This window comes from Mauremys reevesii, linkage group 15 (genome assembly GCF_016161935.1).
Source record: "Mauremys reevesii isolate NIE-2019 linkage group 15, ASM1616193v1, whole genome shotgun sequence".
In the NCBI taxonomy this organism is placed as follows: Eukaryota; Metazoa; Chordata; order Testudines; family Geoemydidae; genus Mauremys; species Mauremys reevesii.
In genome coordinates this window covers 7,882,427-7,910,065 of record NC_052637.1, presented here as the reverse complement: position 1 = coordinate 7,910,065, position 27,639 = coordinate 7,882,427, and the positions used below count along the sequence as shown (strand labels likewise).

General features: G+C 48.4%; 1 pseudogene; it reads left to right on the top strand.

Annotated features, from left to right (window-relative positions):
• LOC120383529 overlaps positions 1-16,498 on the top strand; it is a 36,281-nt pseudogene extending 19,783 nt beyond the window's left edge.
• Positions 16,499-27,639: the final 11,141 nt, after the last annotated feature.

Sequence of the window (27,639 nt, the reverse complement as noted above, 5' to 3'; positions counted from 1 at the left end):
TGAACCCCCTTCCCTTGTGTTAACCCCTCACTCCCTGCCCCAGTGTACTTTTGAGCTGTGACTGCTGCTGAGCAGTGACATTCTGGGCATGTTCAATCCTGGTACCATGTGGCCTGTTGCTGTCCCAGCTGTGACATTTCAGAGCAGGAAGGGTGCAGAGGGGAGGCCCCATAGCAAAGTCCAGCACAGCAGGGGCAGCTGGGACACAGTGAGATTTAAGGTGGGAAGGGGAGGGGAGCTCTGTCAATGTTCACTGAGTTGTACCATCTGTTGGGGCTCCCAGAGTATCTAGTCCCTTCCCTGGGGCTGGGGAGAGCTGGGGGCAGGAGGGGAAAGATTCTGAGTCCCAGGCCTTGCTCAGCTGATACTTTCACTCTGTCACTGGCCCATCTCTGCCGGGGGTGGGGTGGGGGTGGGGGTGACTCTCCCCAGCCCTGTGCTGAGATCTCAGAGCTGACGGGTAAATCCTGGAGGAAAGAGATTCCCTGAGTCACTCTCCAGCTGGGGCAGATTCTGTCACTGACACCATCAAACCCTCCCCTGGGCTGAGCTCTGCCCCTAACGCTCTGGTTCTCTCTTCCCCCAGCGAATGTGACTCTGGATCCTGACACGGCTCATCCTGAACTTGTCCTGTCTGAGGATCAGAAAAGTGTGAGATGGGGAGACGCACGACAGGATCTGCCCGACAACCCTGAGAGATTTGACACTGAGCCCTGGGTGCTGGGCTGTGAGAGATTCACCTCGGGGAGACATTGCTGGGAGGTGGAGGTGGAGTGGGGGAGAGGCTGGGCTGTGGGGGTGGCCAGAGAGTCTGTGAGGAGGAAGGGACGGATCAGCCGTAGCCCTGAGGGGGGTATGTGGGGTGTGGAACAGGACTGGGGTCAGTTCCTGGCTCTCACCTCCCCTGCAACCCCCCTACCCCTGAACCGGTTCCCCAGCAGGATCCGGGTTTGTCTGGACTGTGACCGGGGTCAGGTGATATTTATTGATGCTGGTGATGAGGCCCCGATCTTCACTTTCCCGCCGGGCTCCGTCCCTGGGGAGATAATCCGACCCTGGCTTTGGGTGGGGGGATCCCGGTTCAGACTGTGTCCCTGAGACAGGGGGACCCTGAAATTAGCATCTCTAGCCTCACACAGCCCAGTCTCTATGACTCTGGAGGACTCCCATCTTCCCAGCCCTGGCTCCTCATTTCTGTGATCCCTGGAAGCTCCTCCGCCTCCCTGCAGCCCCAGAGATGGTGGGGGGCAGATGTGGGGGCAGGGCAGGGGGCAGAACTAACAGCCGGGCTGGGGACAGGCGGGGTGGGGGTGGCAGGGACACAGAATTAATGAATCCGGGTTTGGTGGATTGCGGAAAAGCTGAAAGCACCACAGCAGCAGGGAGAGGATCTCATTGGGTCTCCCAGCCAGAGCTCCTGCCGCAGGGGCCCAAGTCACCTTCCCCTGTAACTACGGGAGAGCCGGTAACACTGTAATTGTCACACACACACGGGATGGGCAGGGAGAGTTCAAAAATCAGAAGATAAAGCAGGATACACTATATATTGTTTTGAGCCCTCATGTTTTAGAGGGTCAAGTTCATGATTTTTGGTTCTGACTCATGATTATTAAGTTCGGGGGTTGGCAACAGTGCAAGAGTCACAGGGGAAGGGGGGCGAAGGCGGGGGCAGGCTGGGCTGAACCAGAGGGAAGAGAGAAAACACAAGGAAAACAACAAAATAAACAGTCATGGAGAAAGGGTGAAAATTATCTAGTTTACAGAACTCAGACTGTGAATTTATTTGATTTCCTAGTTAACCAGCTTGATCTCTACTCTTATTACTTATAACCACTTTAAATCAATCTTTCTGTAGTTAATAAACCTGTTTTATATTTTACCTAAAACAGTGTGTTTTGCTTGAAGTGCTTGGGAATTATCAGCTCAGTTACAAAGGCTGGTGCACGTCCTCTCCACATTGAGGTGCGGGTGGACTGAGTAATAACTTACACTGGTCAGGCTTCTGACCAGGGGAAGATGATACAGCTGTGGGGTGTAAGGCTGGGGAACTGTGGGTGAATTGGCTGGAGCCTCCCTTTTGTTGGTTGATAAGTGGCTGGGAGAAACATTCATGTAACTCAGCTGGGTGTGTCCCTGCCTGTGGATGGCTGTGTAAGTGCAGCAGCTGTCAGAGGTTTGCAGTTTGTCACAGCATCACAGTGTGACAGGGAGCCCAGGCTGGTGGGACAGAGGGCTCAGCAGTACCCCAGTTCCAGGTTGCACCCCGGGAAGCTCCGTCACAGATGGCTGAATCTTTCTCAGGTGCTTTTCCAAAGGGATCCAGAGAGAACCAGGTCAGATGTAAGTCGAGCAGGGAAAGGAGGGGGGGCAGCGGGGCCAGGAAGATGAGCCCAGAAAACTCCGGTTTACAGATTGGCCTTAACAAGTTTGTTTGGGCCTGCAGAGCTAGGTCTTGCTGCCCCAGGGCTGTTCACCAGAACCATTTCCTGGCCTTTCTGAGGCCGTGTCTGCACTACACGGTTTTATCCACATAAGGAAGCTTACGTTGACCTAACTATGGAGGTGAACATGCCGCAATGCTCCTCCTGCCACTTCAACTCGTTTGCTACACTGGTGTAATAAACCGCCCTCAATGAGAGATGTGGAGCTTAGGGCAACGGGTTTAGAGTAACACAGTGTCAGTGTAAACTCTGCATAGCTTATGTCTCCCTAAACGGCCTCCAGAAGGTGTCCCACAGTGCCCACCGTGACTGCTCTGATCACCGTTTTCAATTCTGCTGCCCTGCAGTCAGGTACACAGGTGAAAGCCCCTCCCCTTCTCCTGGGAAGCTTTGAACGTGCTCTTCCTGTGTGCTCAGTGCAGAAAGCTCACATAGCAACTGCCCAGCTCAGCATACCGGCTGGGAGGGCTGAACTGTAGCCTGGGGGGGCAAAGTGAGGAGAGTGGGGGCAGGGGGGCTATATTGATGATGGGTTCTGAGCAGATGGGGCAGTGCTGGGAGGGTGAACTGAGGGCAGCGGGGGGGGATCAATGGGGGAGGGAGGCTGAACTGAGGGGGTGGTGATGATGGGGGCTGGGAGACTGAACTGAGGGTGGCTGAATTGATAGGGGTTTGTTGTGGACAGAACTGATGAGGGACTGGGGAACAGGATTAATTGCCAGGTAGGAGATGGGGCAGATGTGAGGGAGAGCTCCTGCACCAGGGGCCAACACCACCTTATCCAGTACATGTGGGAGAGTGGGCCACACTCATTGTCACGTGCACACACCCTGGGGAGGGGCCGGGAGAGTTCAAACATCAAGAGACTGACCTAAAAACAATACCATTTTTAAAATGTCATGATTTGGGGGCCAATCTCATGATCTAGGGGAGGCTGCTCATGAACTTTGATCTCTTGAAGTTGTCAAATTTAAAAGGGGGAACAAAGGGGACTAAGTAACCAGTGGGACACAGTACGTCCAACAGCCACGGGAGATAAATTACAGGATATTATATGTACCACTCCCATCTTTGTCTGTAACCCTGTACCTAGAACATTGAATCTGCTCTGCTCTGCTCTGAAATGCTGAGTGAAGACCCAGGTACCTGAGACAGCAGGAGGGCAAAGGTGTTTGAACGATGACGGCAAATCTCAAGCCGTGCACTGACCAGCAAAAGAGCTGCACTTCACTCAGCTGAGTTGCAACATCTATTAACCACATTGTTAAAACTGCTGCTGCAACATTGTACCCGGGGAGCTAGCTGCATCCGCAGCAGCATCTCTGCACAGCACGGCTCCCCCACCACAGCTGAATTCCCTCTCCTTGTCCCAGGTAGCTGCTTCCCAGAGTCCCCCAGACCTCCTCAATCTGTCCCCAGATCCTCTCCTGCAGCCGCAATGGGAAGTGACCTGAGAGGTCTCTGTTTATCCCACACCATGTACCCTTCAGGTCCCTAGTACGAGCTCCCCTCACTCCCGCTGCCCTCGGCTATTGGGCCCCAGCCCTCACCTGGTGGGCAGGAGCTCGGTCTCCATGGATTTCTGAGTCCCTGGTCACTCTGCTGAGAAAAAGGGAGAAAATCGGTGCAGGCCTTGCTGGGTGTGGTTGTGTGAGGTGGGATCACTTGCCCCACTAGGGCCCAGGCTGAGATCCCAGCACATTCCAGCCTGGCCCCTGAGCTGCCATCAGATGGACTGTCAGCCTCTGTCCGGGTGGGGGAGGGGAATTGTGTTATTGCCCTGGGGGAGCTGCTGGGGGAGATTTACCTGCTCACAGACAATTTTAACAGTTCTAAAGCTTTAACTTTTTGAATCTCAGTGCCCAGTGTCATTAAATAGTTATTATCTGACCAAAATATTGCCTGATCCCCCCATAATTTCCCACAGCTGTGAAAATTTTAATTGATAACAATTGGAATGAAATGCTGAAACCCAGATTTTTGTGCAACTGTGAAAGTTTAAATCAATAAATATAAACATTGTTTAAAATAAACCTCTGTCAAAATTATATATTATTAAAAAAAAGAATTCTGCAAAATCTGACTATCGCTCCTTCGACACACAGACCCTGCTCCTGCAGGCTCATTCTCACAGGGGGATGCTGATGTCCATGTGAAGCCCCAGGGACCCTCCACACTAGCGCAGGAGCTGATTGCAGCACCAGAGCCCTAGTGGTACATTTTTCACCAAAGCCTCCAGGGCTGTAATGTTACCAGTGGGCTCCTTCCAATTCAACAAACAAGAGTGAGTCAATTCCACCAAGGGAAACACCCTCTTGCTGTTGCAGGTGGGGCATAATGTGAACTCAGGAAATTGAAACTTACCCTGTTACACTGCCCAGAGGGAGCCATGGCTGCAGAGAACCCCGTGGAAAGTCTCCAGGAGGAAGCAACATGTCCCGTCTGTCTGGAGTATTTCACAGAACCTGTCACTCTGGAGTGTGGGCACAATTTCTGCCGAGCCTGCATCACCCAGTGCTGGTAGGGATCCACTATAGCTGTCTCCTGCCCTCAGTGCAGAGAAACTGTGCAGCAGAGAAATCTCAGGCCCAACAAGCAGCTGGCAAACATGGTAGAAATTGCCAAATGGTTGAGTTTACAGGCAGCAAAGGGAACAGGAGGGGACAGGGTGTGCAGGGAACACCAGGAGGCTCTGAAACTGTTCTGTGAAGAGGATCAAACCCCCATCTGTGTGATCTGCAGAGAGTCCCGGGCTCATCGCGCTCACACTGTGGTTCCCATACAGGAGGCCGCCCAGGAGTACAAGGTACAGAGTTGCTGTCCAGTCTAATGGGTAATAACTTTGGATTTTAATTACAAGTTAATGGCATCACAAGTTGCCCGAGATAAGTGTAACTGTGTCACTCAGCTGTGTGTAGCCATCATTGCATGAAAGAGGCTGCACAAATTAATGATACTTCAGCCTGGCAGGAAAGGCAAGAGCAGGGCCGGCTCTAGGTTTTTTGCTGTCCCAAGCAAAAAAAATTTTGGCTGCCCCCCACCCCAGCCCTAGGCTCCCTGTTGCTGCCCCAGCCCTGGGTTCTCCCCTCACCCACCCACCCACCCACAGCCCCTGCCGCCCCAGCGCTGGGCTCTACCCCCAACCTGCACCCTCCTGTTTCCCCAGCCCTGGGTCACTAGTAACTCGCTCCCAAGGCAGGTCATTCAGCAAGAATTTTGGATGTGCACAGGACACAGACAGGATTGGTTCCCATATGGTTACAGAACTGCAGTAAAGTGGAACAATTTTAGCTTGTGTGATTGGAGGATATCTGGATGCATATTATAAGACTGTCCTACATAAATAAGAAAACCTTGAGGTGCCTTTATTATTCTTTTATTCCACTCTTTGTTTCTATGGGAAATTTGCCAATGCAATATCACTGCAAATGTGCCACCCAAAGCACCTGCTTGTTTTGCTGGTGCCTAGAGCTGGCCCTGGGCAAGAGATGAAGATTTTAAAATTGTCTGATGTGGGAAAGTTTTCTCTGGCTTCTGGGATTTGTATCACTTTGTTCATTAAACCTTCTCAAAGACAGATTTATTGATTCACCCCCATGTGACTCCAGTGTCCTGTTATGCGCTGTACCACTAATCAATTCACAAATACCAAAAAAGCTTGGTTATAACTGAGATCATTGTGTAATTACTAAAAAGACTGAACCTGAATTGGTAACAAGTCTGAATATGACAAATTCCCAGTCTGCATTGATAAGGTTTCATCTCCTTAGTGGTCCTGCTGTCACAAAGCGATTAGGACTAACAGTAATCTTGAGTTTGGGTGGAAAAACACCCAGCTCCACACCCCTCTCTACCCTCAAAATAAAACCTCCTGAATCCTTTCTGTTTCTTCAGGAAAAAATTCAGGCTTATTTGAAGGCTCTGAGAGAAGAGAGAGAAAAACTGCTGGGATTTAAAGTGACTGGAAAGGTGAAAAGCTGGGAGTATCTGGTAGGTGCCTGTTGTTATTAACCCACAGGGACTGACAGTGGGAAGTCTGTTTGGAGGCAGACTCCTGTGTGGCCTTGGTGAAAGTGGATGTCAAAGTTCCTTCCCCACTCTGAACTTTAGGGTACAGATGTGGGGACCTGCATGAACACTTCTAAGCTTAATTACTAGCTTAGATCCGGTAACACTGCCACCAGCCAGAAATTTCAGTGTCTGGATCACTTTCTGTCCCCCCAAAACCTTCTCCTCCCTGGGCAGCCTTGAGAGGCTTTTTCACCAAGTTCCTGGTGAACACTGATCCAACCCCTTGGATCTTAACACAAGGAGAATTTAACCATCCCCCCTCCCTTCCCCCACCAATTCCTGGTGAGTCCAGATCCAATCCCCTTGGATCTTAACACAAGGAAAAAATCCATCAGCTTCTAAAAAGAAAGCTTTTAATTAAAGAAAGAAAGGTAAAAATTATCTCTGTAAAATCATGATGGAAAATACTTTACAGGGTAATCAGATTCAGATAGCCCAGAGGAACCCCATCTAGCCTTAGGTTCAAAGTTACAGCAAACCGAGGTAAAATCCTCTCAGCAAAAAGGAACATTTACAAGTTGAGAAAATAAAAAAATAAGACTAACATGCCTTGCCTGGCTGTTACTTACAAGTTTGAAATATGAGAGACTGGTTCAGAAAGATTTGGAGAGCCTGGATTGATGTCTGGTCCCTCTTAGTCCCAAGAGCGAACAACCAAACAAAGAGCACAAACAAAAGACTTCCCTCCACCAAAATTTGAAAGTATCTTGTCCCCTTATTGGTCCTGTGGTCAGGTGTCAGCCAGGTTCACTGAGCTTGTTAACCCTTTACAGGTAAAAGAGACATTAACCCTTAACTATCTGTTTATGATAGTAGACATGATCAGTGTGTTAGATTAATGTGTAGAGAAGCCCTAAGCTTCCATTTCAGCTGATCAGTTAATGTCTAGCTCTTGTGGCTTGCCCAGAAATCGTCTCCAAGTGAACTGAATGTCCCCGTGAAGTGCTGTCCATGTGTCTGGTCATTTCATGCATTAACATGTTTGTTTCCTTTTTCTCCCCCATTGTCTCTGTCAGTGTAATGCTGAGTCCTGCCTCCTGCTGCTCTGGGTCTGAATTCCTAGAGTCCATGAATAACACAATATGCTAACATGACAGACATGGAAACCTCCCTTTCAGAGATACAGGGGCAGAAGGGGAAGCTGTGAGAGAATCCTCTCCCTAGGGTAAAGTCAAATGTCCAAAATCTTAGGATTTTCATCTAAGTTCTCCCTCCTGCACACTCAGCTCTCCATGAAAGGACCCCAGGTCCATCCATGTCCCTGACCAGCCCTTGCCCTATTTTCATACAGAAACAAACACAAACCGAGAGGCAGAAGATTGTGTCTGAATTTCAGGAGCTGCGGCAGTTCCTGGAGGAACAAGAGCGACTCCTGCTGGGCCAGCTGGAGAAGCTGGACGAGGAGATTGTGAGGATCCGGAATGAAAATGTCAGTAAACTCTCCAAGCAGATTTCCCATCTCAGTGAGCTGATCAGTGAGATGGAGGGGAAGTGTCAGAAGCCAGCAAGTGAATTCCTGCAGGTGAGACTGACAGAGAAACAGAGGTGCCGACTCCGTGGTTGCTTAAGGGCTAGAGCAGCCACGGAAAAAAAATAGCGGGTGCTTAGCACCCATTGGCAGCCAGCTCCCCCCCTCCCCGCCTCCTGCCTGCTGGCAGCCCTGCCAATCAATGGCCCTAATCAGAGATCTCAGTGTAACTGGGCATGTGCATTGCTGACATGTGAATGACTATTGTTCTTTGGAGCGTTACAGACACAGAGATATTAGTGATGGAAAAGCCCCATTAGCTCAGGGAATCCATGGCCCTGGAGCCAGGACAGGGCCTCTCTTCCCCATATTTGCAAAATCCCTTCCCTGGGATCCCTTGTGTGCATCAGATGGGACTGAGGGTATGTATTCACTACCCACCCGATCGCGGGCAGCAATCGATCCAGTGGGGGTCAATTTATCACGTCTAGTGAAGATGCGATAAATTGAGCCCCGAGCGCTGTCCCGTCAACTCCTGTACTCCGCCACTGTGAGCCGTGCAGGCAGAGTAAACTGGGGAACGGCAGCAGTCGTCTCACCGTGGGGAAGACACCATGGTAAGTCGATCTAAGTACGTCGACTTCAGCTATGTTATTCATGTAGCTGAAGTTGTGTAACTTAGATTGATTCCCACCCCCCCAGTGTAGACCAAGGCTGAGATTCTTTTTTCTCTCTCTCTCCCCTCTAGGACATCAGAAGCACCTTGAGCAGGTACGTGGCTCTCTCTTTCCCCCTCACACTTCACAATGCTGGGAAAGAGCTTGATGGTGATGTTAGCACTGCATCTCCCCAGGGCTCTACAGCAAAATTTGTGGGGAAGGTCACATGCTGGATACAAATCTCTCTGATCAACTTCATCCTGAGATTCTCATCCTTGCACAGAAGACTCTGGAATTATCCATTCAGTGGGAAGGACTGACCTCAAGTATTTTCCAGAGATGTCACCTCCCTGGGGGACTGGCTGCCTCAGAATTGTGGGGATGGAATATGGGCCTGTCACTGCTGGGGCCCTGGTCACCATTCAGACCAGGGCAGCAGTGGTCAAGAGTCTTCCCACCCTGAGGACTGTTTGAAGACCTGAGTGGAATGAGCTGGGGATGGGGGAGTTGGTGTCTCAGTCTAGCTCCTAGCGGGCAGATTTCTACAACACTTCACCTGGGAACCTCCTGTCCCCTAGAGCATGGAGGCCATGGAGTGAATTGGCTATCGAGACTCAGTTCCCCTTATATCCTCAGCACGGGTCTCTCCAGGCCAGAGTTGAAGAACATTCATGGGATCTTTGGGGGGGAAGGTTGCACTGCCCTGGGCTGTGTCGCACCTGCTCTGAGGCTGGGAGAAGTCGAGGAATTCTAACTCCAGGCCCATTAGAGCAGCGACTCCCTAGGAACCACTTATAATGAGTCACTAAATGAAATATAATCACGTGACATTGTTTCTCTCCAGGTGTGAGAAGAGGAAGTTGCAGCAGCCAGAGGAGATTTCTCCTGAGCTGGAAGAGCAACTCAGTCTTTTCTCCCAAAAAACTATTGCGCTACTGGAAGCTCTGAGGAAGTTCAAAGGTACCTAGAAGGGATCTAGGAGGGGAAACTGGGATCAGTGTCTGAGACACTACGGGCGGTAGCGATCGATTCAGGGATCGATATATCGCGTCTCATCTAGACGCGATATATCGATCCCGAACGCGCTTCTATCGATTCCGAACTCCACCGCCAACGGCGGTGGCGGCGCCGATATGGAGAGCCCCGACATCGATCGTGAGGACGGTTATCGATATAAGATACTTCGACTTCAGCTACGTTATTCACGTAGCTGAAGTTGCGTATCTTATATCGATTTTTCCCCTTAGTGTAGACCAGCCCTGAGACTGTGGGAAGAGAATGGCACTGGTCAGTTGGTTCATATTTAGATTATGCTTCTATTTAACTGTTGGATGTGTCAAAGTTAGACTCAGGACTCACAGTTTGTCAGACCACTCTGTTTTATTAGCACAGCGCTCTGCTAATAACACCCAGATAATGTGAGTACCATGCAAGACACAAACTATCTTATTTATACAGATAAAAGGGCGAGAACTTAACAAGATAACAAAGGAAGCAGAATCTAATAAGTTTACCTGGGCTAGGCACGCATATCTTATTTCCTTACTAACTATTACTGATCTTCTGTTACTGTTTTGCCATTAGCATCATTGTTTATGCCTAATGTTTCTTTTCCTGGCACCTGTATTTCAACATTTCTTATTTCTTCTTAAAGGTACATACAGCATTTCTGTAATCCATTCTTATTTTTACAATATAATTCATTCTACTTTCACAGATGAGAATACCACACACTTGGGGTGCAAGTCACTCAGATTGATTAATTCAACCCCTTATTTGTTCCAAAAGCATGTCTTGCCATTACAATTGCTATTAAAGTAAGAAATGACAGACATAGTGAAAGAAATACTGCCCAGCTACCTTTTCCTGGGGCATAAGCAGGTCATGATACATTTCTCCTATGATGCTCCGACTATCCCTTACAATGTCTGACATATTAAACACATCCAGATTATATATTTATTAGTTCTTTTCCAATCACCTTTGTGTGTTATGCATAGTAAGTATCTTGTATAACTCACACACTACACATGCATGAACTTTCTAATTGGCAGGACTTTTGCTGTCCAAGCTATTTTCAAGTTATTCTCTTTTCTGATTCGTTCATTACCAGTCATTACACACTGATGTGCGCAGGTCACTTTGACCCTTTTCTCCATATGGGATTTTTTGGACTTTGGTAACTGCTCCTTGACAGCACATTGTGGGTGTCTGTTGTCTTTAAGCACCTTGTGTGGTCAAAACATCTCTTTGTCCCACATAACAACTTATGGACACATCACTTAATAACAAAGTCACTTAAGGCAACATTTCCCTTATGTCCAGCAAACTGCTCACCAGGCCAAAGCCAAATCAGTCAGTACAAACAAAGAATCTCGGTTTGTCCAAACTTATGTATAAGAAATGACCCTTACACCCATTCTCGATACTTAACATAATAACTAGTGAAAAGCAGACAAATGGAGCAAGGGCCCAGGCCCAGCCATTCATGACTTACCAAAGGTCACAACATTAAGGCCCCAATTTAGCAAAATGGCCTAATTTGGGGCACCTGAGTTACTCTCTCCCCGCTAGAGAGCTGCAGGGCAGGTGCTCCAGAGCTGTGCTGCCTCCACAGCTGCAGGTGGAGTCAGTGGGAGCTGCAGGTGCCCAACCCCTGTGAGAACCAGGCCCCAGGTGCTTAAAGGTCGGAACCCAACATCTAGAACCTAAATTAAAGGCCGCTTGTTAAAGCTGGACCCAGCCCATCACTGGGCTCTGGTCCCGTATGGCAACTAGTCTGGGCCAAATGGGCTGGAGGGAAGGAGAAAGCCCCTCCCCCACGGTGAGGGATCCCTCCAGCACAGGAGCCTCTTGTGCCTCCTCCCAAGCAGCTGCAGGCACAAGGCGGGTTCCTGAGAGGGCTGGGAATGGGGTGGGGGTGGTGAGGGCGGGTGGAAGAGGGAGGGGGTGGACGAGGGATAGAGGGAGGTGGGCAGTGTAAAGCTGGGCCTCTGATACTCTGCATGCTGGGAAAGACACATGGCGGCCATTGTTGTAGGGATGTAACTCTGGCTGGCTTCAGAACTTCCTCAGCCTGTGCCAAGGTCTGCACTGGCCCCTGCAGCCACTGAACAGCAGAGTCACAAATGGACCCTTCCCCTCTCCTTTTGCCGGTACAGGGGGGAATCTGGCCCATGGAGCCAACCTTCCCCCTGCCTCAGTTTCCACATGGATAAAATGATTTTATTATTATTCCTATTTCTGCCTATGGAGGATGAGGCCCCATCGTGCTGCTCTCTGTGGAGACTGAGTAAACAGACCCAACAGCTCACAATTAGAGCCAGGATCTTGCAAACTCTCAATATCCCATTAGTGTCAAAGGGACACAACCGGGTAAAGCTATTTTTATGCCAAAGTCTTTGCATGATCTGGGTCTAGATTATGACAAAAGGCAGGAAGTGAATGAGACAAACCAACTGGAGTCTAAGGGTGGGAGGGGATGATGAGGGGAAAAGTAAATCTCACTTACAGACTCTGTGTCCTGGGATGGTTTTGAGGCTGCAAGGACATTGGTTCCATTGCTGGGAGATTCCTGACTGACGGAGGAAACAAAAGGTTTCAGACCTTTTTACATTAAATACCTGAGTGTGTCTCTGTCTATTTCTGTGTCATGATGAAAACACAGAGCTAGGAATTCAGAGTGGTTATGCTGTTTCATAGATTCATAGATTATAGGACTGGAAGGGACCTCGACAGGACCAAATACTGTCTAGACCTTCCCTGATAGACATTTATCTAACCTACTCTTAAATATCTCCAGAAATGGAGATTCCACAACCTCCCTAGGCAATTTATTCCAGTGTTTAACCACCCTGACAGTTAGGAACTTTTTCCTAATGTCCAACCTAAACCTCCCTTGCTGCAGTTTAAGCCCATTGCTTCTTGTTCTATCCTTAGAGGCTAAGGTGAACACGTTTTCTCCCTCCTCCTTATGACACCCTTTTAGATACCTGAAAACTGGTATCATGTCCCCTCGCAGTCTTCTCTTTTCCAAACTAAACAAACCCAATTCTTTCAGCCTTCCTTTGTAGGTCATGTTCTCTAGACCTTTAATCATTCTTGTTGCTCTTCTCTGGACCCTCTCCAATTTCTCCACATCTTTCTTGAAATGTGGTGCCCAGAACTGGACACAAACACCAGCTGAGGCCTAACCAATGCAGAATAGAGCGGAAGAATGACTTCTCGTGTCTTGCTCACAACACACCTGTTAATGCATCCCAGAATCACGTTTGCTTTTTTTGCAACAGCATCACACTGTTGACTCATATTTAGCTTGTGGTCCACTATAACCCCTAGAACCCCTTCTGCCCCGTACTCCTTCCTAGACAGTCTCTTCCCATTTTGAATGTGTAAAACTGATTTTTCCTTCCTAAGTGGAGCACTTTGCATTTGTCTTTGTTAAACTTCATCCTGTTTACCTCAGACCATTTCTCCAATTTGTCCAGATCATTTTGAATTATGACCCTGTCTTCCAAAGCAGTTGCAATCCCTCCCAGTTGGTATCATCTGCAAACTTAATAAGCGTACTTTCTATGCCAATATCTAAGTTGTTGATGAAGATATAGAACAGAGCCGGTCCCAAAACAGACCCCTGCGGAACCCCACTTGTTATACCTTTCCAGCAGGATTGGGAACCATTAATAACTACTCTCTGAGTACAGTTATACAACCAGTTATGCACCCACCTTATAGTAGCCCCACCTAAATTGTATTTGCCTAGTTTATCGATAAGAATATCATGTGAGACCATATCAAATGCCTTACTAAAGTCTAGGTATACCACATCCACCGCTTCTCCCTTATCCACAAGACTCGTTATCCTATCAAAGAAAGCTATCAGATTGGTTTGACACGATTTGTTCTTTACAAATCCATGCTGGCTATTCCCTATCACCTTACCACCTTCCAAGTGTTTGCAGATGATTTCCTTAACCACTTGCTCCATTATCTTCCCTGGCACAGAAGTTAAACTAACTGGTCTGTAGTTTCCTGGGTTGTTTTTATTTCCCTTTTTATAGATGGGCACTATATTTGCCCTTTTCCAGTCTTCTGGGATCTCTCATGATTTTCCAAAGATAATAGCTAGAGGCTCAGATACCTCTTCTGTTAGCTCCTTGAGTATTCTAGGATGCATTTCTTCAGGCCCTGATGACTTGCAGGCATCTAACTTTTCTAAGTGATTTTTAACTTGTTCTTTTTTTATTTTATCTTCCAAAACTACTCCCTTCCTATTACCATTCACTATGTTAGGCATTCCTTCAGACTTCTTGGTGAAGACCAAAACAAATTCATTAAGCATCTCTGCCATTTCCAAGTTTCCTGTTACTGTTTCTCCCTCCTCACTGAGCAGTGGGCCTACCCTGTCCTTGGTCTTCCTCTTGCTTCTAATGTATTTATAAAAAGTCTTCTTGTTTCCCTTTATTCCTGTAGCTAGTTTGAGCTCATTTTGTGCCTTTGCCTTTCTAATCTTGCCCCTGCATTCCTGTGTTGTTTGCTTATATTCATCCTTTGTAATCTGACCTAGTTTCCATTTTTTATATGACTCCTTTTTATTTTTTAGATCATGCAAGATCTCGTGGTTAAGCCAAGGTGGTCTTTGGCCACATTTTCTATCTTTTCTACCCAGCGGAATAGCTTGCTTTTGGGCCCTTAATAGTGTCCCTTTGAAAAACTGCCAACTCTCCTCAGTTGTTTTTCCCCTCAGTCTTGATTCCCATGGGACCTTACCTATCAGCTCTCTGAGCTTACCAAAATCCACCTTCCTGAAATCCATTGTCTCTATTTTGCTGTACTCCCTTCTACCCTTCCTTAGAATTGCAAACTCTATGATTTCATGATCACTTTCACCCAAGCTGCCTTCTGCTTTCAAATTCTCAGTGAGTGCCTCCCTATTTGTTAAAATCAAGTCTAGAACAGCTTCCCACCAGTAGCTTTTTTAACCTTCTGAAATAAAAAGTTGTCTGCAATGCAGTCCAAGAACTTATTGGATAGTCTGTGCCCCGCTGTGTTATTTTCCCAACATATATCTGGATAGTTATAAATACGAAAGCCTGAAATCTCACCTCTCTTATCCTTTCCCCCTCCAGACACTCTGCCGTCTGCACTGGAGAGAAAAAGAGGGCAACCACTAGGAGCACACAGACAGGGTGAGACTGCAGCCTCTTCCCGGCGCCGGCACCTCTCAATGGCCCCACCCCTGCTCCTCTTCCCCCGACGCCCTGCCCCCTGGCCAGGCCAGAAGCCAGAGCCGGGCTCCCACCCAGGGAGCCAGGGCAGCACTGGGGAGCCCTGCACCCTCCACCTGCCCTGGGTGGAGCACCCTGGGGAGCAGGAACATGGGCCAGGGGCTGCTCTCAGGCCCCCCGGATACCCACCCAAGGCAGGTGGAGTGTCAGGGGCTCTCCCCAGCAGCCACAGCTCCCAGCCTGGCCAGGAGTCAGGGTCTCGGCGGGAAGAGGAGGAGGGGGAAGGGCCTCACAGTGGATGGAGCCACCGGCTGTGGGACCTTGTGCCTCTCCCCCAACTTCTACCAAGGGTCTGGAAATTCTGGGGAGATCCCAGACTGACATCACGCAAATAACCCTGACACCAACCTTAGTGCTGAGTTCATGCCCATGCTGATGAACAGAAACACTCACTGAGTAGCACCCAAACAGAGCTCTCTGCCCTGAGGGCTGACACATCCCTCTGCTTCACCCTGGTGCAGGGGGTGTCCCCATTGCTCTTCTCTAGCATCCTGCCTTTCTTTTGGGCAGGGCTGGGCTCACCCATTGGAGCTGCTCCCTGCTTCCTGGATTGGGGAGATTCTCTCCCTCTGATGCTGGCAGCTCCTCCTTTCTTGCTAGGCTGGAGATGGGGCTCCCCCACCCAATGCCACCTCCTACTCTCTGGTTTTAAGCAGCTCTTCCCCAGTGTTGCACTTTCCTCTCTGTTCCCCGGCCTGGGACTGGAGGCTGCCTTTAGGGGATGGAGCTTCCCTCTGGGGTATAAAGCTGGTACCTGCCTCCTCTGTTCCCTCCTCAGTAAAAGCTTCTGACACCTTCCTGGCTGTGTCTCTGCTGCTGGGAATGGAGTAGCCCCAAGAGAGGGAGCAGGGAGCTGAAGCTTCTGGAAGCAAATGATAAACACACTTAGGAACTGCAGTGACATCTCTGCTCAGTCTCAGGTGCCCAGGACAAAGGCAGCTCTCTGGGATCAAGGCCTGTCCCAGCCAGGACGGGGCTGCTGGGAAGTGTGAGAAATGGTCCCAGCCTTCCCTAGGGCCGAGTTCTTCCCCTAACGCTCTGATTCTCTCTGCCCCAGCTAATGTTACTCTGGATCCAGACACGGCTCATCCCCAACTTGTCCTGTCTGAGGATGGGAAAAGTGTGAGATGGGGAGACAGACGGCAGCGACTGCCCAATAACCCTGAGAGATTTGACACTGAGCCCTGTGTGCTGGGCTGTGAGGGATTCGCCCATGGGAGACATTGATGGGAGGTGGAGGTGGGGGATGGGCGATACTGGGCTGTGGGGGTGTCCAGAGAGTCTGTGGGGAGAAAGGGAGGGATCAGCCATAGCCCTAAGGGGGGGATATGGGCTCTTCAGCGGTGGGAGGGTCAGTTCCAGGTTCTCACCTCCCCTGTGACCCCCCTGCCCCTGAGCCGGGCTCCCAGCAGGATCCAGGTTTGTCTGGACTGTGACCGGGGGCAGGTGACATTTGTCGATGCTGGTGACGAGGCCCCGATCTTCACTTTCCCGCCGGGCTCCATCCCTGGGGGGAGAATCCGACCCTGGCTCTGGGTGGGGTGGGGATCCTGGCTCAGACTGTGTCCCTGAGACACGCAGGGGAGGGGCAGGGGGAATAGCTCACTGGGAGCCCGGAGATCAGCCTCTCTAGCCTCACACACACTTCTCTCTGTGACCTCTCCCTGTGGAGTTTCTATCATCCTGTCTCTGTAACCCTGGAGGTTGCTTCCGGTCTCAGTTCTGCACCGTCTGGACTGTCAAACCGTAGAGAGCATTGAGTGAGCGAGGTAGAGAAGCCAATAGCATCACTGACCCAGGGACTGTGCAGCCTGTTTGCCACTGTCCTCTATGAGCCAGGAGGACTCTGGGGATCCTGGGTCAGACAGTGTCACTGAGACATGGGGGGGAACAGCCCACTGGGAATGGAAAAATGAGCTTCTTTAGCCAAATAATCCCAGCCCCTATGGCCTGGAGGACTCCTGTCTACCCAACCCTCTGGCCTCTTAGCTCTATGACTCCTGGAAGCTCCTCCCCCTCCCTCCCTGAAGCACCAGGTATGGGAGGGAGACGGGGAAGAACTCTTGGAGGTGCAGGAGGATAAAAGGGGCCCTGAAGGGCAGATGTGCAGGCTGCGGAGTCACAACTGGTGGAGGGGCTGAGGGTAGAAGTGATGTGGGGTTGGGGGACAGAATTAATGTGGGGCTGGGGACAGGCATATGTGGAGTGGCAGGGACACAGAATTAATTAATTGGGATTTGGTGTTTTCTTAGAATGATAGAATCTCAGGGTTGGAAGGGACCTCAGGAGGTCATCTAGTCCAACCCCCTGCTCAAAGCAGGGCCAATCCCCAACTAAAGAAAAAGAAGAGCTGGAAGCTCTGCACCAGCCAGGAGCCCAGGAGAAGGAGACCCAGGGACTGGGGAGTGTGCGTTCATCTCAACATCCAGTAGAAATGAGTGGCTAGCGTAGACACTTCCTACATCGATAGAAGGGGTTTTTTCATCAATGTAGTAAATCCACCCCTAGGAGAGGCAGTAGCTAGGGCAACAAATAATTCTTCCTTTGACCTATCTGCGTCTACATCAACATGTGACGTTATGAGTGTGATATAATATCTCATTGAAAGATGACAGGGCCAGAAAGAGTTAATTAACTCACTTCACCGACTGACCTGACCCATGGGTGAACCTTAAGGACTGGTTAGGAAGATATGTAAATGAATAGAGCTTTGAATTGCAAGTCTGCATTGTTAGAGGTAAAAGGGTAGATGTTTGCTCAGGTCTTGTGATGTAAGCAAACAAGTCTTGTCTATTGCTATAGTTTTAATTCAAAAATCAAAAAGGGAATATTAACATTTATGATGATACTTGAATGAAATAGTATTATTGTCTATGTGTCTCTTTGAAGGTTGTGGTAACCTGTATCTGAACTGTTTAATCGATAAATTACTCTGTGCTAATTGCCAGGATGTTTGGGAGGTGTTAAGCCTATTGTTTTCTCAGGCCGAAAGGCTGCTGGAAATGTATAAGAACCCTGGGACATGATCCTACTTCATCTCAGATCTGCTTTGGGTTTCAAGAGGGGGAAACCTTAAGCCACAAGGATTGAGATCCCCAGTCATTGACTGGAGCCACCCTAAATATGGACATTTTCTATAAGGACTTTTGGCAACTACAAGCTCACCTCTGCTATGCATCTGAACCTCAAGAATTGAATTCAAGTCTGTGTGTATATTGATCTTTTAACCAACACTCTCTCTCTCTTCTTTTTTAATAAATTTTAGCTTAGTTAATAAGAATTGGCTAATAGCGTGTATTTTGGGTAAGATATAAGTTATAATTGGACCTGGGTATGTGGCTAATCCTTTGGAATTAGAAGAACTTTTTCTTTTATATGATGAAGTAAGATTTTCAATAATCATCATCATATCTGACAGGTGTGTCTGGACAGAGGCCTGAGGCTGGGTACTTTAAGGGAACTGTGTTGTTTGGACTTCTAAGTAACCAGTGAGGTAATAAAGAAGCTGTTTTGTGCTGGTTGGTAAATCTAAGTATTGGAAAAACCACCAGCGTTTGGGGTTTGTCTGCCCCATTTTGTTTGCAGTTCACCCTGATTGAGTGACCTCAGCTGGCTCCCCCGGGCAGCACCGTCACAAGGGCAACAAAGAATTCTTCCCTTGACCTATCTGCATCTACATCAGGGGTTAGATCAACCTAACTACATCACACAGGGTGTGAAAGTTTTCACAGCTCTGAGCGATGTAGCTAGGCTGACCTAAGTTATAGGTGTGGACCTGGTCTCAGGAAGAATAATGAACTACTACAGCAGAGCTACAGCGCTACAGCTGTGTTGCTGAAGTGCCATAGTGAAAATGCAGCCTGCATTGTTGGAAGTGTTTTTCTATTGTTCTCGTTAATCCCCCTTTCTGTGAGGCTGTAGCCAGGTCACTGGCAGAATTCCATTGTCTGCACCAGGGGTTAGGTCAATCTAGCTGTGGCACTCAGAGCACACAATGTTTCCCAGACCTGAATAATGTCACCAGGTTGATCTAAGTGTTAAGTGTAGAGCAGGCCTAAGAAGGGTTTCCCTGGTGCTAACTGAAAGCAGAGGGGCTGAGGGATTGGCTGGCAGCTTGGTGTGTGAGAGCCAGAAAGCCAAGAGAAGCAGTCGTGAGTGTGACCATGATTGGAAACTGAGACACAGAACTTGCTTCAGGCACAGGGTTCCCTGGAAAAGAACACGTGAAGTTCTGAGTAAGGAAACTGCCGGCTTCTATTAGTTTCTACCTTGTTCAGGACACAGAGGTATGGATGTTCTTTGTAACTAATAAAGATTGCACTAAAGAAAAACCTGACTCCTATAATCAGTTTCTCCTCCCAATGGAAGAACCTAGCAAGGCCCCAAATACTGGCTAACTGCCGAGGTCAAAGGAGCAATGATGCAACCCGGGTCAGAATCTAGAGCTATGGCAGCAAATATGTTGGTGGGAAACATTTGCAGGGAGCTCCAGCAGCAAAGAACCTGTGCAGAGGAGCAATTGCTGCTAACTGTGGACTTCAGCATGTCCCCATTGTCTCTTTTCTCCGGCCTGACACTCTTTGGCCCAGAGTCAGACAAAACCCAAACTAGAATCCCTGGCTCGTATTTTCCCCCAGCAGAACCGGTCCACACAGTGATTATGAGATCAGTATTGGGCCAAGGAGAAAAAATGACAGGAACAGACTGGGGCAGCTGGAACAGGGTGGAGGATGACGGTGGAGGGATGGGTAGGTTTGTTACTTTCCCTTCTGTGTTTGGTGTTTCACAAAGTTTAAACCTAAAATCTTTCCACCTCTTAGCTGGCATTTTGAATGAGCTGAGCTGTAACCTTTAGACTGCGAAGTCATAAAGCTTAGAAAGCTTACCATAAAATCAGCTTTCAGCTCAAGGTTTGCTCCATATTAATGAGTTGCTGCCGTTTTCATGTCTTGTCACTAGCAGTACACCTTGCTCACTCTGCAGTCCAGGTATTTACTCTGGCACTGGCTGCCCTACCAGCAGCTCGCCACTCTACTCGCCACTTCACCTGCCACTCAACCAGCTGTCCGGTCCCCACCCCAGCTTCTCTGGGAGGTCTTGAGGCAGGGCCGGTGCAACCATTTAGGTGACCTAGGTGGTTGCCTAGGGTGCTAGGATTTGGGGGGGCGCCATTTTCTTCTGCAGCGACCACGGCAGCCGGATCTTTGGCCGCCCTGGTCGCCTCCGGCATTTAGGAGGAGGGAGCTGAGGCAGGGGAGCGCGGGGAGGGCCGCCTGCAGCAAGTAAGGGGGAGGCGGCACGCAGGGGAACTCCCTGCCCCAGCTCACCCCTGTGCCACCTCCTCCCCAAGCACGCTGTGGCTACTTCACTTCTCCCGCCTCCCAGGCTTGCGGTGCCTAAACTGATTGTTGCCGCAAGCCTGGGAGGTGGGAGAAGTGAAGCAGTGACGGCGTGCTTGGGGTGCTCATGCTCATGCACAGAGTAGGGGTGAGCTGGGGCGGGGTGGTGTGCCTCAGGGCGGAGGGGGGGAGCTGCCGTGGGGGGCAGGTGCCTCGGGGCGGGGGGGAGGGCGCAAGGTGGAAGTTTCGCCTAGGGCGCAAAACATCCTTGCACCGGCCCTGTCTTGAGGTCCTATCACTTAGCACAGTTCTCAGTGATTTCAGCTGTTAGTGGGGTAGTCTCATTATTGGCATAGACAGGGCAGTCTATTGTATTAGAGACAGTGTCCCAAAGCAGGCCTAATACTTAGGCCTAGTTATCTGTGATTTCAGTTTTGTTGGTGTGCAACCAGACCTACCCTGGAGTCTCAATCAGCTTTGTTATTACATAGTAGAGAAAGAAAAGATCAAATAGTGTCTAGGGCCCACATCAAAAGGCACAAGGTACCTGTCCCCACCCTCTCACAACTGCACTGGGCTTTGGCACCCACATCTCCTGCCCAGCAAGTGCAGTTTAGTTGAGGGTGAGTCCCTCAATCAGGGTATGCCAAGCTCAGTTCTGCTGCCCTTGATTCACACAACAAGGAGAACAACCCTTTAGTGCCCCACCCCCAATAACAAAGTGACTGGTGATCCAACACCAGCCAAAAGTGACCATTTTGGCAAAGCAGCCCCATCATGCTGAGCACCTAGGCAGGGTGGGTGTGTCCATGCAAACAAGGGCAGCTCCTGAAGTCCTCTTCCCCAGCTCATCACTAGGTGTCAGGAGAGAGCTCATTCAGATCCTACTTACATTAAGAAAGTCCTAGTTTGATTGAGGGCATGTCTACACAGCACCTGGGAGATGTGATTCCCAGCTCGGGTACATGTACAGATGCTGACACTGCTGGAGCGAACACACTTCCAATAGCAGTGAGGTCACAGCAGCAAGGGGGCGGTGTGGGCTAGATACTGGAGTACAATCTAGCCCGACCCCCATCTGGACACATACTGTGTAGAGAGATCCTGAGTTTAAGCTTTTGTGTTTTTGTTTGTTTGCTTCCTTCTCCCCTTTTTCCTTCATTCCTTTCTGCTTCTTTACACCCCGCTGCTCCCATTACTTGCCTATGTAGTTCCTGCTTCCTTCTTTCCTTATCTTTCTCCTGCTCCACCTCCTGGCCTCTCCTTTCTCTTCACCTCATTCTGCTTCTCTGCCACTAATAATAGGCACCTCCCATTATCAGCAAAACCATTTCTGATGCAGAGCGAACAGAAGCTCAGAGATCCCAGCCATCATGGCAACTGTGACTCCTGTACTGGAATTCCAAGAGGAAACGAAATGTCTCATCTGCCTGGAATATCTCATGGACCCACTGACAGGAGAATGGAAGCATGAGAAAACGGAACAAGAAGTTCTTTCAGGTGCCACAGTCACATTTCCAAATTACAATATTTTGCATTTTGGCCAAAATATTTTTCACTATTCAATTTTTCACTGAAAAAATGGAAGTTTTGGGAGGGGAGGAGGATACATGTTCTCACCATTTCTACCGCTCCAAAGAGATTTTCATGAGAAATGCATATGCTGATTTGATTCTTGAAGTGAACATAAAAATATAAGACTGGCCACATTGGGTCAAACCAATGGTCCAACTAGCCCAGTATCCTGTCTTCTGACAGTGGCCAATGCCAGGTGCCCCAGAGGGAATGAACAGAACAGATGATCATCAAGTGATCCATCCCCTGTCGCCCATTCCCAGCTTCTGGCAAACAGATGCTAGCACCATCCCTGACCATCCTGCCTAACAGCCATTGATGGACCTATCCTGCAGTCACTTATCTAGTTCTTCTTTGAACCCTGTTAATTTTGGCCTTCACAACATGCTCTGGCAAAAAGTTCCACAGATTGACTGTGCATTGTATGAAGAAATATTTCCTTTTGTTTGCTTTAAACCTGATGCCTAGTAATTTCATTTGGTGATCCCTAGTTCTTGTGTTATGAGAAGTTGTAAATAACACTTCCTTATATTCTTTTTTGACACCAGTCATGATTTTATAGACCTCTATCATATCCCCCCTTCGTCATCTCTTTTTGAAGCTGAAAAGTTCCAGTCTTATTAACCTCTCCCCATACAGAAGCTGTTCCTTACCCCTAATGATTTTTCTTGCCCCTTTCTGTACCTTTTCCAATTCCAATATTTCTTTTTTAAGATGGGGCGACCACCTCTGCATGCAATATTCAAGATGTGGGGGTATGTAGCGAGGCAGTCTGGTTCCCCGCAGCCCAGGAGCAGGACGAGCCTCTCTAGATACCAAAGTGGGCAGAGCCAGTGAACCCTGCGCCCGTCCCTCAGAGGTCAAGGCGCAGGACAGGAAGTATAAGAGCCCGAGCCCAGAGCTCACTTGGAACACAGCCACCGGAGAGGCCAGATGCCTGTGGCATAGCTCCCAGTTGGGAGACCATGGCAATCAGTGGCCGACCCGAGGACTGGCCAGACCAGCCAATGCCTGATGCTAGCCTGAGCCCAGAGACACTGGCCAAGCTTGCCGCTGCGCAGTTACCCTGAGGAGCCCATGGTGTGTGACCCCCTGGGACACAGTGGAGTGGGTGGGCCTGCACCCCCCCGTCACCCACCTTGCGAGTGGCAGTATCCCCCTCTCCCAGGCCGCTCGGACCAGGAGCCTGGGGGTTGCTGCTCAACTCTTTGCTAAGACTCTGCCTGAGGGCCTGAGCTACTGACTGTTTGCCGCACAGCCAGGCTAGTTCCCTGACACATCTGACCAAAGTAGCAAGGCAATCTGGTTCCCCACTGCCCTAGAGGCGGACGAGCCCTGGCCGAACCCTCTACACATGGTGGAGAATGCGGGCAGTGATCCCCCAGTCTTGGTGAGAAGAGGTCTGCGGAGGAGTGGGCCCAAGCAACCATGGATATGGATAAGCTTATTAAGTTCTTAGCCAAAAGTCAGGAGCCTGGGGTTTGCTATTGAACTGTTTGCTCAGCCCCTGCCTGAGGGCCCGAGCTACTGACTGTTTGTTGCACAGTCAGGCTAGTTCCCCGACACACCTGACCAAAGTAGCGAGGTGCTCTGGTTCCCCGGTCGAACCCCCTACATTGTACCATGGATTTATATAGAGGCAATATGATATTTTCAGTTGTATTATCTATCCCTTTCCTAATGATTCCCAATGTTCTGTTAGATTTTTTGACAGCCGCTGCACTTTGAGTGGATGTTTTCAGAGAACTACCCATAATGAGTCTAAAATCTCTTTCTTGCGTGGTAACAGCTAATTTAAACCCCATCTTTTTATATGTATAGTTGGGATTATGTTTTCCAATGTGTATTACTTTGCTTTTATTAACACTGAATTTCATCTGCATTTTGTTGTCCAGTCACCCAGTTTTGTGAGATCCGTTTGTAACTCTTCACAGTCTACTTAGCACTTAACTATCTTGAGCAATTTTGTATCATCTGCAAAATTTGCCACCTCACTGCTTACCTCTTTTGCCAGATCATTTATGAATACATTAAACATTACTGGTCCCAGTACAGACCCCAGGGGACACCATATTTACCTCTATCAATGCTGAATACTGTCCATTTATTCCTACCCTTTGTTTCCTATCTTTTAAACAGTTACTAATCCATGAGAGGACCTTCCTTCTTTGCCCATGACTAGGGCCCTACCAAACTCACAGTCCACTTTGGTTAATTTCACGGTCATAGGATTTTAAAAATAATAAATTTCATTGTTTCAGGTTTTTAAATATGAAATTTCAAAGTGTTGTAATTGTAGGGGCCTTACTCAAAGAGGAGTTTTGGGGGGTTTGCAAGATTATTGTAGGGGAGCTGCAGCACTGCTACTCTTACTTCTGTGCCACTGCTGGCAGCAGTGCTGCCTTCAGACCTGAGCAGCTGGAGAGCAGCTCTGAAGGCAGAGCCGCCACCAGTAGCAGCGCAGAAGTAAGGAGGGCACGGTATGGTATTGCCACCTTTACTTCTGCTCTGCTGCTGGTAGAGAGCTGCCTTCAGAGCTGGGCCCTCAGTCAGCAGCCACCACTCTCCAGCCACACAGCTCTGAAGGCAGCGCAGAAGTAAGGGTGGCAATACTGCAACCCTTCTTAAATAACCTTGCAACCCCCCTACAATTCCCTTTGGGGTCAGAACCCCCAATTTGAGAAATGCTGGTCTCCCGCATAAAATCTGTATAGTACAGTTACTCCTCACTTAAAGTCATCCCAGTTAATGTTGTTTCCTTGTTACATTGCTGATCAATTAAGAAACATTTTTTTTAAAGTTGTGTAATGCTCCCTTCTAACGTCGTTTGCTAGTCGCCTGCTTTGTCTACTGCTTGCAGGAAGAGCAGTGCGTTGCAGCTAGCTGGTAGGGGCTTGTACCCAGGGTGGAGAACCCATGGGAAAAAATGGTGGGGTGCTGAGCACTCACCAGCAGCCCCCCCATCAGTGCCTCCCCTTCCACTCAATGCCTCCTGTCCATCCGTAGCCCTGCCAATCTGTGCCTGCCCTTCCCTCCCAGTGCTCCCCACCCACCATGGATCATCTGTTCCACGGTATGCAGGAGGCGCTTGGAGGGAGGGAGAGGAGCAAGGGCAGGGTGTGCTCGGGAGAGAGGGTGGAATGGGGCGGGAAGAGGCAGGGTGGGGGTGGAGCCTTGGGGGAAGGCTGGAGTGGGGGCAGTACCTGGGACGGAGCCAGGGGCAGCATCCCCTGGCACATTAGAAAGTTGGCACCTATGAGCTGAGAATATGAAGACTTCAGTTGAGCAGGCTGGTCCCTGGCTTGAGAGACAAGCCTGTGTATTAAGAACTGTACCATCCAGTGGGGTGAGAAAATTGCTTGATCTAAATACTGCCTAGTGTAATAAGGTTTAAGATTTAGATTATGCACTTACCTTTTATTTTCGTTGGTAACTATCTCTGAACTTTTATGCCTCCCACTGATAATCACTTAAAATCGATCTTTCTGTAGTTAATAAACCTGTTTTATATTTTACCTAAAACAGGGGGAAACCTCTGCTCAGTTTACAAAGGCCAGTGTGTGTCTTCTCCACGTTGAAGGAGGGGTGGACTGGGTAATAAACTTACACTGGTCAGGCTTCTGACCAGGGCAAGACAGTACAGTTCTGGGGTGTAAGGCTGGGGAGCTGGGGGGAATTGGCTGGTGCCTTCCTCGGTGTGATTCGTGAGTGGCTCTGGGAGCATTCAGACAATCTAGCTGGGAGTGGCGCTCCACAGGCTGTTGTGCAGCGTGATAAAAGAGCCTGGAGGAGTTTGCCGCTTGTCACTAGCAAGGCATTGTGAGAGACAGCCCAGGCTGGAGAGTTCAGGGGGCACAGCAGTACCCCAGTTCCAGGTTGTACCCCAGGGATCCTGTCACAAGGAGAGCACTATGTCTGCTGACCAATCAGAACCTAGAATCAACTACTGCAGTTTGATCCCTGTTTGACTCCTATCTGAGAACAGAGGTGGGTTGGGCTTTAACCTTCAACCTTACAGCGATAAAGACACTCACTTCACCGGAAACTCCGGTGTAGCAGTACAAAGATTGCTTGTTGCTTAAGTAATTAAAAGTTGAGTTTCCATTCGGTGTATGAGATGAAAAATATAATAATTATTATGACAGTATTGAGCAGTTCTCGAGAAGCAGGAAGCCAAGCCTCTTCAGAATTCTCATTGCCTCCGGCCAGACTGGGGCACTTGGATGTCTGACTCTACTGCCACCAACACTGGCAGGCTTCTGTGGGGGAGGATCCTTATCTCCAAACCAAAATGAGGGTGTGCTACAGACTGAAATCACCGTAGCTTTCCAGTTCCTTTTCTACTTTCTCTTTCTAGCTTGGTGAAGGTATTGAGAAAGACACATTTCACTTCAGTGTCCAATAAAAAATAAACACCATTTTGGCAGAAATACAGAAGGAAAGACCAGGATTCAGCTCTTTGTCTCTGTAATTTCTTACTAAGAATTAATTTTTCAGTTTCATCACTGAAAGACTCACTGACAATGTAAACTAATTAGAGGAGAATGGAGGAGAATTTTAGAAAACCTGGGAATACCAGAGAGATCTCAAAACAGTTCCAAAGCTTATTTCCAGGATGTATCAGGTAAGTGAGCTTCTGTCACTTGAATACCATCTCCCTTGCTTTCTGATATCTCCTAGCAGACATTTATTCCCTGTGTGAATTATTAACTGCAAAATGATCCAATAATCCCAGGATAAATGTGTCTTACTCTGAATATAAAGTTTGCTTTTGAAGTTTGCGATTTTTTTCCCTCTCTGTTCATTGTAATGTAACTCCAGACTATTCTGGTTATTTGATTTAAGATTTTATTTCTTTACTCCTATATTTTATTCAAGAAAACTGGACTGGATCTTTGGGAGATTTGCTATGAATTAACTTATTGTATATTTCTGTTTTGTAAAGTAAGTTACAAACTCTTGCAAATCCAAGTTTATGGGAAGAGTCTTTCTCTGTGGTCCCTGTTACTTAATAACTTTGTTTATGGGACTGAATCATTTTGCCTCCGATATTTTGAAAGAAAAGAAATGGGTAAAAAAAATCCCAAGAATCTTTCTCTCTCACACACACTTTCTCGTTTCTTAATTTTTTCTCCATTAATGGAATTACTACCAACTTTTACACTGATCTGACTTTTTTTTAATGTGGATTTTGTAGGGATGGGACAAAATCAGAGTCGTAAAGGAAACACATTTTCAACTGTAATTGAATGGCTGTTCTAACTCCATAATATGAAAGAGTTCACTTAACAATGCATTTGTTCCTTTTTTATTTTATGTGTCCTTTAATGATTTAATGTTAGTCAGTGTTATGCTCACTATGATGAAGTTTTTTCCTCCTCCTTCCTGTTGTCTAGATCAAGTTACAGTGAAGATGAAGATTCTCTCATTCTGCCACAACTCCAGAGCCAGCTCCCCTCTCCCCGGTTTTATTGTTTTCTTCCTTATTTGTTATGTTCACAAGATGGAATCAGGTAGGAATCCGCACTGTGTCTGCTGTTTCTTAGAGGATTTATCTAGGCCCCTGAAGTGTCTTAACAACATGCTCCACTCAAAGTCAATGTAACTACTCACAGTGTGTAAACTTAACCACACAGCAAGATCAGCACCTTCATTATTCATTTTTTGCTCTGATTGTGTTGCTGCTGCTGGGTTATTTTATTTGCTTCTGGGATAGTGCCCAGGTCTGTTTCTTCACACAAGTATTTTTAAAAGATTGTCAAATCATTGGGTGGACACTTATTGAAGAGTTTAATCATA